This window comes from Ranitomeya imitator, chromosome 2 (assembly GCF_032444005.1).
Source record: "Ranitomeya imitator isolate aRanImi1 chromosome 2, aRanImi1.pri, whole genome shotgun sequence".
NCBI lineage: Eukaryota > Metazoa > Chordata > Amphibia > Anura > Dendrobatidae > Ranitomeya > Ranitomeya imitator.
Genome location: NC_091283.1, coordinates 603,183,362 through 603,196,735, shown reverse-complemented (window position 1 = coordinate 603,196,735; position 13,374 = coordinate 603,183,362). Strand labels below are relative to the sequence as shown.

The 13,374-nt window shown below is 46.4% G+C and overlaps 1 protein-coding gene across 1 annotated transcript in view; it reads left to right on the top strand.

Annotated features, from left to right (window-relative positions):
* Window positions 1-36: 36 nt before the first annotated feature.
* Window positions 37-13,374, top strand: part of ENGASE (endo-beta-N-acetylglucosaminidase) — a 139,071-nt gene continuing 125,733 nt past the window's right edge. The window contains exon 1 of the mRNA XM_069752408.1: window positions 37-209. The gene's annotated coding sequence lies outside the window, so the exon portion shown is untranslated. The remainder of the gene's footprint in view (window positions 210-13,374) is intronic.

The window sequence follows — 13,374 nt, the reverse complement described above, 5'->3', positions numbered from 1 at the left end:
GAGAGCTGCTGCAGGTGTCGCATGTGTGACTGCTGAGCCTCCTGTGTACACGTGTGCGGTGCAGGAAACATGGCGGTGCTCTGCAGCTGTGGAACCTCCTCTTCTGTTCTTCCTTCTTCCTCCCACACATTTCTGTGGTTGACGCCTCAGCAGAAGGAGCGGATCTGCGGCGCTGAGCGGCAGCCATCATTCTCCTCACAGTGAGACGGGTATGCTTCCATCGGCATTATGTGACAGAAATGGCGCCAAGCAGCGTCATGCTTGTCATAGTTGTGAGCCCCCCGTGTGTATGCAGGTGGGGTGGTATCTGTCAGTAATCCCTATACGTCTGTCATAAACCCCCATTTATGTGACCAGCACCGGGAGCTGGGTCATTATATGTCAGTGGTATACTTTTTTGTATTTTTTTTTTCCCCTGCCTTTTCAGGTGGGTTCCAATCTGAAACCCACCTGAGTAAGTGCCAAAAGAACAAACATACATTTCTATGTAAGAAGGACTTGCCAGCCTTGTGTTCAGGCTTTTCAGCATCTTCAAAAAAATCGGTCCATTCGTATGGCTGCTTCTGCTCAAAGAAGCCCTATATCTTCTAATAGAAGTCAATGGTAAGGCTCAAAGGCTATGTGCACACGCTGCTGTTTTCTATGCTGTGTACAGCACAATTTGGCAGCAATTTGGCGCTGTGGATTCACAGCAGTTTTCCATGCGTTGTACAGTACCATGTAAACCTATGGAAAACAAAATCCGCAGTGCACATGCTGCAGAAAACAACGCGCGGAAACACTGCGTCTATTCCGCAGCATGTCAATTCTTTGTGCATGCAAGCAGGTGTAAAACCGCAGATGGAATCCACACAAAAACTGCAAAAAAAAAAAAGCTATAATTCCGCAGGAAATCCGCAGTGCGGATTACCTGCAGATTTACCAAAATCAGTCTGGAAAAATCTGCAGAGTAATCCGCAGCGCGTGCACATAGCCAAAGGACAGGGCTCATACTCGCGAGAAAAATGGACGAGTGCAATCTGATAAAAAAAAAAAAATCCAGTCGCACTCTGACCAATGTTATTCAATGAGTTACATCTCATCTGCAATTTTTTTTTTTTCAGCTGAAATCGGACCGGCAAAATAATCACAGCATGCTGCGTATCTCAGGCGAGATAATATACTGTGACACACACATATATATTAGATAGAAGAAAAGGCGGCTATTCGTGTGTGTGTATATGTGTATATATGTATGTGTGTATATATATATATTATTATACACACACACATAATTGTCTAAGGGGTACTTCCGTCTGTCTGTCCTTCTGTCACGGTTATTCATTTGCTGATTGGTCTCGGCAGCTGCCTGTCATGGCTGCCGCAACCAATCAGCGACGGCCACAGTCCGATTAGTCCCTCCCCTACTCCCCTGCGCTCACTGCCCGGCACCCGCTCCGTAATCCCCTCCACTCACCGCTCACACAGGGTTAATGGCAGCGGTAACGGCCCGCGGTGTAACGCACTCTGTTACCACTGCTATTAACTCTGTGTGTCCCCAACTATTTACTATTGATGCTGCCTATGCAGCATCAATAGTAAAAATGTCATGTTAAAAATAATTTAAAAAACCTGCTATACTCACCCTTCGCTGCCTTTCTCACTCCTCGCCACGCTCCCGGGACCGCTCCATTGCAAGCGGCAACTTCCGGTCCCGTCCCAAGGCTGGTGTGCGACAAGGACCGGACGTGACGTCACGGTCATGTGACCGCGACGTCATCATAGGTCCTGCTCACACCAGCCCTGGCACCAGAAGCTGCCGCTTGCAATGGAGCGATCCCGAGAGCGGGAAAGGCGGCGGATGGTAAGTATAGCAGGACTTCAATGGGTGGTATATGTTTTTTTTTTTTTTTATGTCTCTATACTACGTGGCTCTGTGCTGGCCAATATACTACGTGACTGGGCAATATACTACGTGGCTCTGCTATATACTATGTGGCTGGGCAATATACCGTATTACGTGGGCTGTGCTATATACTACGTGGCTGGGCAATATACTACGTGGCTGGGCAATATACTTCGTGGCTGGGCAATATACTTCGTGGCTGGGCAATATACTTCGTGGCTGGGCAATATACTTCGTGGACATGCATATTCTAGAACAGAGGTCCCCAACTCCAGTCCTCAAGGCCCACCAACAGGTCATGTTTTCAGGATTTCCTTTGCATTGCACAGGTGATGCAATTATTACCTGGGCAAGACTAAGGAAATCCTGAAAACATGACATGTTGGTGGGCCTTGAGGACTGGAGTTGGGGACCTCTGTTCTAGAATACCCGATGCGTTAGAATCGGGCCACCATCTAGTATATCTATATCAGTTATATGAAAAAGTTTGGGCACCCCTATTAATCTTAAGCTTAATGTTTTATAAAAATTTTTTTTTTGCTACAGCTATTTCAGTTTCGTATATCTAATAACTGTTGGACACAGTACAATAAACCTCATTTCAAGGCAGAAACCTTACTAACAGAAAATGTGCAATCTACATTCAAACAAAATTTGACAGGGCATAAGTATGGGCACCCTACCAGAAAAGTGATATTAATATTTAGTAGATCCTCCTTTTGCAAAAATAACAGCCTCTAGTCGCTTCCTGTAGCTTTTAATGAGATCCTGGATGAACGTATTTTTGACCATTCCTCCTCTTTAGGCTGGAGTAACACTCAGCGTAAGACTATATGGAACGTATTCTACGTCCGTAATACGCCAAAATGTCCCAGAAATCTATTTCCGTAGTTAATGCGTAGCCTAGGCGTGGTCGCGTATTTTGCGCATGTGCTGTTGCGTGTGTAATCCGTATGTGATCCGTATGGTGTATTTTTCACGCAGCATCACAAAATGGACATTTAACGGTTTTCTGGCCTGCAAATCATTTAAATCATCATTAACAACACTATTTAAGCCCTCTACAACAGGTGGAACCCTCCCATGTGCCCTATTTGTTCTGGATCTTCTTTTGGCTGTGTTGCTTTCACCTTACAAACATGTCTGACCATGTGTATTTAAGCACAACTCAGCGGGTGTTAAGGTACCTTCACACATAACGATATTGTTAACGATATCGTTGCATTTTGTGATGTAGCAACGATATCGTTAATGAAATCGTTGTGTGACAGCGACCAACGATCAGGCCCCTGCTGGGAGATCGTTGGTCGCTGAACAAAGTCCAGAACTTTATTTCGTCGCTGGATCTCCCGTGGACATCGCTGGATCGGCGTGTGTGACACCGATCCAGCGATGTCTTCACTGGTAACCAGGGTAAACATCGGGTAACTAAGCGCAGGGCCGCGCTTAGTAACCCGATGTTTACCCTGGTTACCATCCTAAAAGTAAAAAAACAAGCATTACATACTTACCTACCGCTGTCTGTCCCCGGCGCTGTGCTCTGCACTCCTCCTGTACTGGCTGTGAGCGTCGGTCAGCCGGAAAGCACAGCGGTGACGTCACCGCTCTGCTTTCCGGCCGCTGTGCTCACACAGACAGTACAGGAGGAGTGCAGAGAAGCACAGCGCCGGGGACAGACAGCGGTAGGTAAGTATGTAATGCTTGTTTTTTTTACTTTTAGGATGGTAACCAGGGTAAACATCGGGTTACTAAGCGCGGCCCTGCGCTTAGTTACCCGATGTTTACCCTGGTTACCGGCATCGTTGGTCGCTGGAGAGCGGTCTGTGTGACAGCTCTCCAGCGACCAAACAGCGACGCTGCAGCGATCCGGATCGTTGTCGGTATCGCTGCAGCGTCGCTTAATGTGAAGGGGCCTTTACTTCACTGGGTGTTGTCACGTCGCTTTGGACAGCCATATCCGGTCAATGTTGATCCGCGAAGGAGGGGACGAAGATTCTGGGTGCATCCTCTATTGACCCAACGCCAGAGTAAAGGACATTTTCAGAGGCTATATACTGCTTTGAGGTCACATCCTGCCAAGTTTTACCTGTATAGTCGCATGACCATCAGGACTTTTGATATGTTGTTGGAGCTCTTACGTCCTGGGCTCACCTATCAGGACACAAGGATGAGAAAAGCCATCTCTGCTGAGGAGCGTCTGCTCCTAACCTTACGGTATGTATTCACCATTCTCATATACTGTATGTTGATGATATTTTCTATGTGTTGGCTTCTAGTAGTTTTCTGTAAGTTTATGTTGACATTATGGCCCAAGCACATCCAAAAAACTGTGGTTAGTGTTGTAGGAAACTAACCATGTGAATTAGACAATTTTTGATTGGACATAAAGTCTTTGTAAATATACTATACACTTGTGCTTCTTCATGTTTTCTTTGTACTCGTGTTTTTTTGTTTTTTTTTTCTCTTTCAGCTTCCTGGCCACAGGCTTGTCCTATGCGGGACTACACTTGGAGTTCCTTATTGGGCGTTCTACAATTTCAGGCATTGTTCGTAAAACCTGTTTCCAAATATGGGAGAAGCTTCATGATGTGGTTATGCCTGAGCCCAAACAGGAGGATTGGCTAAAAATCGCCAGTAGATTCAAGGACACTTGTGACTTCCCTAACTGCATTGGAGCTGTGGATGGGAAACATATCGGGGTGCGTAAGCCGCCGAACTCTGGTTCCCAGTTCTACAATGATAAGCCGTTTTTCTCTGTAGTTCTGTTAGCTGTTGCTGACAGTAACTACAGGTTTATAATTGTAGACATTGGGGCCTATGGGCGAACTGGAGACTGTAGGGTCTTCAATGCGTCCATAATGGGTCGGCGGCTACGTGATAACCAGCTAAACCTCCCACCACCACAACAACTCCCAGGATCCAATGCGGAAGCAGTGCCTTTTGTATTGGTTGGAGATGAGGCTTTCCAACTTACGAGGCATGTCATGAGGCCTTATCCCAGGCGCAACCTGGACCACCGGTGGAGGGTCTTTAATCTGAGACTTTCCAGGGCACGGAGACTGGTGGAATGTGCCCTTGGTATTCTTGTTGCAAAATGGCGTGTTCTTCAGTCTGCCATTCAGCTAGGTGAGGCTACAATCAATGAAGTTATCAAAGCCTGTGTTATTTTACATAATTTTACACACATACATGATTGTTCCTCACCCAATATTGATGTTAGCCTCATGAGCAATGTTATTCTGCCTACCCCATATGTCCCTCCTCCGCGTCGTCCCATTTCTGGCCTTAAAGTTCGGGATGTTTTCACCAATTATTTTATGAGTCCTCAAGGTGCTACTCCCTGGCAAGAATATGCAATTTAGTATGTTTAGTGTTCTATATTAAATCTTTTGGTTACCCTTTTCAAAAATCAGTCTTTTGTATTTATAAAATTTGCATATGGGTATGATCCTATCATGTGTGTGTGATGAAATAATGAATTGTCCACAACCAGATGTTGCTTTTTTGCAAGAAACTTTAAACTTAAATCAATATTTTAGTGTTGGTTATTGTTTTGGCATCACCTTTTTTTTGACAACTCTTTTCATTACCCTTTTTTTTGAGCCAATATAAGCATACTACATCAGCAGCATTACAAAGTGCTATGTCAGCACAAACCACATCAAGATTGTATAAAAATAAAGTAAAAAAATAAACAAAAGGAAAAAAAAATAAAAAAACCAAATAAAACAAAAATAAAAAAATCACAAGTCTTGGTAGGTAGGTGTTGGAGATGTGGATTGCTCTGGATCTTCATCAGGTGGCCTTTGTAGGCCCAATTGTCCTGCACCCTGTGAGGATGTGGTAGTGGCTGGCGGCAAAATATGCCTGGGATGATGCTGGACAGTTGGCATATTTTGGGAAGGATTTCTAGGTAACCCCTGATGTTGCTGACCATAAGGCCTGGAATCATACCCCAAACCAAAATGGCCATGTTGTCCAAACCCAGGTTGGGACCAGCCTCCAGCACTGGGTGTGGACAAGTGGCCATATTGGGATGGTTGACGATATCCGGCCGTATGGTACTGAGGTTGCCATGGTGGGTTGGGTGTGGGTTGTGGTTGAGGTGTTGACTGACGTGGAGGGGGTGCTTCAGATCCCTCATGAGCATGCATGCCTTGTAATCTCTGAGGCCGCAGGATATTTTGAGGTGACATCTGCCACTGTTCAATAAATTCCATAAGTTGGTATGGGTTATTTGGGGGGGTGCATGCATCAATCAGGATCTGAATGCACCCTCTCACACGAAGCCTCAACGCACGTTCTATTGGCCTTAAGTACCGGGCAAGGCTCCTGGTAAAGCCCTCCTCCCCATCATCCTCCCGAACCCTTGCCAGATAGTTCATCACACCAGCATCCACGTTTCTCCGGCTTTGGATAAGCTCTCTCCTGCGGCGAGCACGCTGTGAAAAGACTGCAGCCTGTGGTGAGCGCTCCCGGGCAACAGTAGGGCTGCTGCTGTTTCCAGGGTCATCCTGGCTAGGTGGTGGTGCTGCTGCTGCTGATGATGACAACTGTGGGGCCTCTTGCTGTTGTTCTGGCTCTGCTGGAGCTGGCTGGCCAGATGAGGAGGATCCTTGAGGGATGGAGCCTGAGGGAGCAGAAGATGGACCAGCTCCCTCTTCGCCTTCACCCACTGGGTCTATGAGCAATTCAGAGTCAGAGCCTGTCTCCCTGTCAGTGAGGTTGGACTGTGTTCTGTAACGAAAAATGTTTTTGAGTACAAATGTTTGTTTTATTAATTTAACCCCTTAGCGACCGCCGATACGCCTTTTAATGGCGGCCGCTAAGGGTACTTAAACCACAGCGCCGTTAATTAACGGCGCTGTGGAAAAAGTAAATAGCGCCCCCCAGAGTCGGATTTTCTCCGGGGTCTCGGCTGCCGGGGTTAGCCGAGACCCCAGAGAACATGATTCGGGTTTTTTTTACCCACCCCACATTTGCGATCGCCGGTAATTAACCGTTTACCGGCGATCGCAAAAAAAAAAAGCGATCTCTTTTTAATTTCTCTGTCCTCCGATGTGATCGCACATCGGAGGACAGAGAAAAGGGGTCCCAGGTGGCCCCCCAATACTTACCTATCTCCCCCGGTGCTCCTCGTGGCTCCCGGTGGACGCCGCCATCTTAAAAATGGCGGGCGCATGCGCAGTGCGCCCGCCGGCCGGCCCCGCGAGAATCTTTGGGGTCTCGGCTGCCGGGGGTAGCCGAGACCCCAAAGAGCATGATCGGGGTCGGTTTTGCCAACCCCTGTTTTGCGATCGCCGGTAATTAACTGTTTACCGGCGACCGCAAAAAAAAAAAAAGTGAAGTGTAATTCTCTGTCCTCTGATGTGATCGCACATCAGAGGACAGAGAAATAGGGGGATTCGGGGACCCTACAATACTCACCTGCGTCCCTGGATCCTCCTGCTGCTCCTCCTGGCTGCCGGCAAAAGAAAATGGCGGGCGCATGCGCAGTGCGCCCGCCATCTGTCTCCATCTGCTGGCCGGCAGGAGAACAGCAGTTGGGGCTAAAATTAGGGATAGGGGTAGGGTTAGGGTTAGGGCTATGGTTAGGGTTGGGGCTAGGGTTGGGGCTAAATTTAGGGTTAGGGTTGGGGCTAAATTTAGGGTTAGGCTTCTTTCACACTTACGTCGGTACGGGGCCGTCGCAATGCGTCGGCCCGACATACCGACGCACGTTGTGAAAATTGTGCACAACGTGGGCAGCGGCTGTAGTTTTTCAACGCATCCGCTGCCCAATCTATGTCCTGGGCAGGAGGGGGCGGAGTTACGGCCACGCATGTGTGGTCAGAAATGGCAGATGCAACTTACAAAAAAAGTTTCATTGAACTTTTTTTTGTGCCGACGGTCCGCCAAAACACAACTGATCCAGTGCACGATGGACACGACGTGTGGCCATCCGTCACGATCCGTCAGCAATACAAGTCTATGGGCAAAAAACGCATCCTGCGGGCACATTTGCAGGATCCGTTTCTTGTCCAAAACGACGGATTGCGACGGATGCCAAACGACGCAAGTGTGAAAGTAGCCTTAAGGTTAGGGTTGGGGCTAAAGTTAGGGTTAGGGTTTGGATTAGGGTTGGTATTAGGGTTAAGGTTGGCATTAGGGTTACGCTTGAGATTAGGGTTAGGTTTGGGATTAGGGTTAAGGTTAGGGTTGTGGTTAGGGTTAGGGTTGTGATTAGGGGTGTATTGGGATTAGGGTTAGGTTTGAGGTTAGGGTTGAGATTAGGATTAGGGGTGTGTTGGATTTAGGGTTGTGATTATGGTTAGGGTTAGTGATTAGGATTATGGATCAGGTTGGGATTAGGGTTAGGGGTGTGTTGGGGTTAGGGTTGGAGCTAGAATTGGGGGGTTTCCACTGTTTAGTTACATCAGGGGGTCTCCAAACGACAGCCAATGTTTCGCTCAAAAAGTCAAATGGTGCTCCCTCCCTTCTGAGCTCTGCCGTGCTCCCAAACAGTGGTTTACCCCCACATATGGGGCATCAGCATACGCAGGATAAATTGGACAACAACTATTGCAGTCCAATTTCTCCTGTTACCCTTGTGAAAATAAAAACTTGGGGGCTACAATATCTTTTTTGTGAAAAAAAAAAAATATTTTTTATTTTCACGACTCTGCATTCTAAACTTCTGTGAAGCACTTAGGCATTCAAAGTTCTCACCACACATCTAGATAAGTTCCTTGGGGGGTCTAGTTTCCAAAATGGGGTCACTTGTGGGGGGGTTACTACAGTTTAGGTACATCAGGTGCTCTGCAATCGCAACATAATGCCCACAGACCATTCTATCAAAGTCTGCATTCCAAAAAGGCGCTCCTTCCCTTCCAAGCTCTGCCGTGCGCCCAAACAGTGGTTTACCCCCACATATGGCGCATCAGCGTACTCGGCATAAATTGGACAACAACTATTGCAGTCCAATTTCTCCTGTTACCCTTGTGAAAATAAAAACTTGGGGGCTACAATATCTTTTTTGTGAAAAAAAAAAAATATTTTTTATTTTCACGACTCTGCATTCTAAACTTCTGTGAAGCACTTAGGCATTCAAAGTTCTCACCACACATCTAGATAAGTTCCTTGGGGGGTCTAGTTTCCAAAATGGGGTCACTTGTGGGGGGGTTACTACAGTTTAGGTACATCAGGTGCTCTGCAATCGCAACATAATGCCCACAGACCATTCTATCAAAGTCTGCATTCCAAAAAGGCGCTCCTTCCCTTCCAAGCTCTGCCGTGCGCCCAAACAGTGGTTTACCCCCACATATGGCGCATCAGCGTACTCGGCATAAATTGGACAACAACTATTGCAGTCCAATTTCTCCTGTTACCCTTGTGAAAATAAAAACTTGGGGGCTACAATATCTTTTTCCATTACGTCCCTCAGGCCAGCACCCTGGAGGACGTCCTTCCTTGACCTATAGCGGGACAGGATCATAGAGAGGTTAAAAGGACCCTCCCACCTCCACCCTCCAGTGTTTTTCCTGTCCCTACAGGGACGGTTGTATGAGAGGTTGCTCCTAGAGCGAAGATAGCCTGTGGATTCTCTTCCCCCTGTCAAGTGGTCCGTGGCTGACACCTCACTGGGTAGAGGTCCCTCAGCTATCAGTGCTGTACCAGATGGACTCAGAGTTCGGGGGTCTCAGCCTTCCCTTTTCCTGGTCAGACGGACCATGGCTGACTCCTCTTTGAGAGGTTCCTCAGCCAACAGCCTGTGTAATGGGCTTAGGGGGATCGTGCGGCAGGTCCAATCCTTCCCCCTGTCAAGTAGCCCAGGGTGGAAACTCCCCGGTGGGGAGTCCCTCAGCCCCAGAGACCAGTCGAGCGGACGGGCTCCTGGGTAGAGCCGCCTCCTCCCAGTGGGGGGCTCTCGGCTCGGACGCCGACCAGCAAAACTTCCGAAAGTCGTGGTGGAGAAGGCCATTGCGCTTCCAGTGACCGACGTCAGAGAGGAGCGCCGGCACTTAGGATCGGCGTGCGTTCCACGATGGAACACGGAAGGGGGCACAGGCAGTAATGCAGCATTTCTGACGGGACGCCGCTTCCTTCCACAGTAGGCTCTCGGCGTTACCAGCTCCCCCTGTCTTCTAGCAGGTATGGAGCCAGCACAGGTGAGTGCATGGTTTAATGTTGCATTGATGGCCTGGGCCTCTGGGCTGACTCTAGTCTCAGGCCTTGGTGCCAAAGCTGTACCTGGAGCTAGGCCTTGGACCTCTAGGCTGTGGTCCAGGCTACATCTCATGACTGGACTTCAGTTTGTTGCAGGTCTTGTCTGCACAGAGCCTTATGATTGGGCTTCAGAGTGACTTTTTGGAAGCATGCTTTCCATTTTCTGGTTCAATAAGCAAGCGTTTCACTTTTCTTTGCAACTTAACTACTCCATCCATAGGAGGACACAGGGTGTTAAATTGGCACATTGTCTCCATGAAGACTGCCCTCCAGCTGCTGCTCATTAATTAGCTCCTTCGGGTGGAGTCAGTCTGACAAATGAGATGTACTGTTCAGAGTGGAGATTTATCTGGAACTCTGATAGATTGCTCTTTTGCTTAAAAGTGTAAGTCTGGTCTCTTGTTTGGCACCTTCAGGCATGGCCTAGTCATACTGCTTCTATGCATCGTATTGAGTGCCTCCGTGCATAATACTGCATCATAGTGCCCTCTATGCATCATATTGAGTGCCTCCGTGCATAATACTGCATAATAGTGCCTCTATGCATTATATTGAGTGCCTCTGTGCATAATACTGCATCATAGTGCCTCTATGCATCATATTGAGTGCCTCCGTGCATAATACTGCATCATAGTGCCTCTATGCATTATATTGAGTGCCTCTGTGCATAATACTGCATCATAGTGCCTCTATGCATTATATTGAGTGCCTCTGTGCATAATACTGCTTCTATGCATCATATTGAGTGCCTCCGTGCATAATACTGCATCATAGTGCCTCTATGCATTATATTGAGTGCCTCCGTGCATAGTACTGCATCATAGTGCCTCTATGCATCATATTGACTGCCTCTGTGCATGATTCTGCATCATAGCACATCTATGCATCATATTGAGTGCCTCTGTGACATCATACGGCATCATACTGTTTCATAGTCACTTCATGTATCATATTACATCGTATTTCTTCATTGTTCCTATATGCATCATAGCACTTCATAGTTACTTCATGCATCATATTGCATTATATTACTTCATGGTTCCTATATCCATCATGGTGCTTCATTGTTCCTATATGCATCATAGCGCTTCATAGTTACTTCATGCATCATATTGCTTCATGGTTCCTATATGCATCATGGTGCTTCTTTGCTCCTATATGCATCATAGCGCTTCATAGTTACTTCATGTATCATATTGCATCATATTGCTTCATGGTTCCTATATGCATCATGGTGCTTCATTGTTCCTATATGCATCATAGTGCTCTATATTGCCTTTCTGCCTCATATTGCTTCATGGTTCCTATGTGCATCATAGCGCTTCATAGTGACTCTGTGCATCATTTTGCATCACTGTTCCTATATGCATCATAGTGCTTCATATTGCCTTTCTGCATCATATTGCATCATATTGCTTCATGGTTCCTATGTGAATCATTACGCTTCATAGTGACTCTGTGCATCATTTTGCATCACTGTTCCTATATGCATCATAGTGCTTCCGATTGCCTTTGTGCACTAAATTACAGCATATTGCTTCATGGTTTCTATACGCATCATAGCGCTTCATATTGCCTTTGTGCTTCATGGTTCCTATATGCATCATAGCGCTTCATATTACCTTTGTGCATTATTTTTCAGCAGATTGCTTCATGGTTTCTACATGCATCATATTGCTTCTTTGTTCCTATATGCATCATAGTGCTTCAAGTTGCCTTTGTGCATCATATTTCTCCATAGTTGCTATATGCATCATAGCACTTCTTAGTAACTTTGTGCATCATATTGCTTCGTTGCCTCATAGTTCCTATGCATCATTTTGCATCATAGGGTTTCGGTGCCCTTTGCAGAGCAGGGGGTATCATTAGTGTGCCGGACTTGGTGCCTTTTTCGCCTCTGGCTGTGAGCCAATGGGTCAGACCTTCTGTCTGGTGCCTTGTTGTGTGGCCGCTCATTGTATCTTCGGCCTACAACTTCACATTAGTGTCTTGGGCCTCAACTCCGGATATGGAGTCCTTGTGTTTTCGGACCCAGATCCAGCTTCTGTTACTTCTTTCTTTACAACAGGGCTTAGTCAAGCAAACAGATATGCTTGAATTGGCTTAGTAAAATTTGCATTTCTTCTGTTTGGAACAGATCTCTCAGGTAGGTTCTACCTTGAGTGCTAAAGGCAAGTCTATTACATAATTAGCTTTATAAGATGACATATGTCATTTTGGTACATCCTATAATCCTATAAAAGGACATACTTCTGTCCTGGGAGTGGAAGATCCCACGAGTTGGAAGTAAGGATTCCTTCCGCCTCAGAATGCTTTGCCCTAAGATATTAGGACCATCTACAATTTGCATAGTTTTAGGCGCTCCCTTAAGACACATTTGTTCAGAGCGGCCTATCACGTTCCCTAATAAGTCATTTTATGTTTGTGTGTGTAGCCCATTCACTATCTCCATCTATCCCCCACCCCCTGAAGATGGCTGTGCCATCATTGTAAATAAAATATTGTTGATACACACCTGTACTTTGTATCTTCCCCGCCTCATTGTAGATTGTCAGCTTTCACGAGCAGGGTCGTTTTATTTTGCTTTAATTATTATGTGGTTGTTACTTATGACTGTGTTTGAAACTGTCAAACTGTAAAGCACTGCGATATATATTGACACTATATAAATAAAGTTTATTGTTGTTATTATTAATCCTTCCCAAACTCCACATTTGGCAATCGGACAGATTCTTGTCCCATAAGTCTGTTGCGTTATGTTTACCAGGGACATCATCACTGCCTTCTGTACCTTGTGGTGAAGCAGCAGCACTGTGTCGTGTGGCAGAGGATCCCAATCTCGAGGCTCTTACAGCAGTCACGGCTCCTAAGATAAATGAATCTGTATCCAGGGCTCTTACTGTTAAGACCCCATAGTCTCACAGTAGATAATCTCCCTCTGTGATGAGGAAGAAACCTACTTTTCTCTAGCCATGGATTATGGTTACTCCCACAATGGCAGTCTGAGTGTATAAAGATCCCTGAGAAGATTGCCTCTTGGGATATGTATGTGCGTATATGCAGATATGGACAAATAAGTTGACATACTTATAATGTCTGGACCAATGACTCGTATAAATGCAGTTTCGAATAATTTCAAGTGTCGGAAGATTTTACTAGCACCACCTTCACCACCACCTTCATCGATTCAGAGTCCAGACTCCCTGTGTCTAACATCAGTAAAACAGGAGTAATGATCCACGTTTCTTTCAGCGCTTCTAAAGAGAAGCCAGACGTTCGTAATG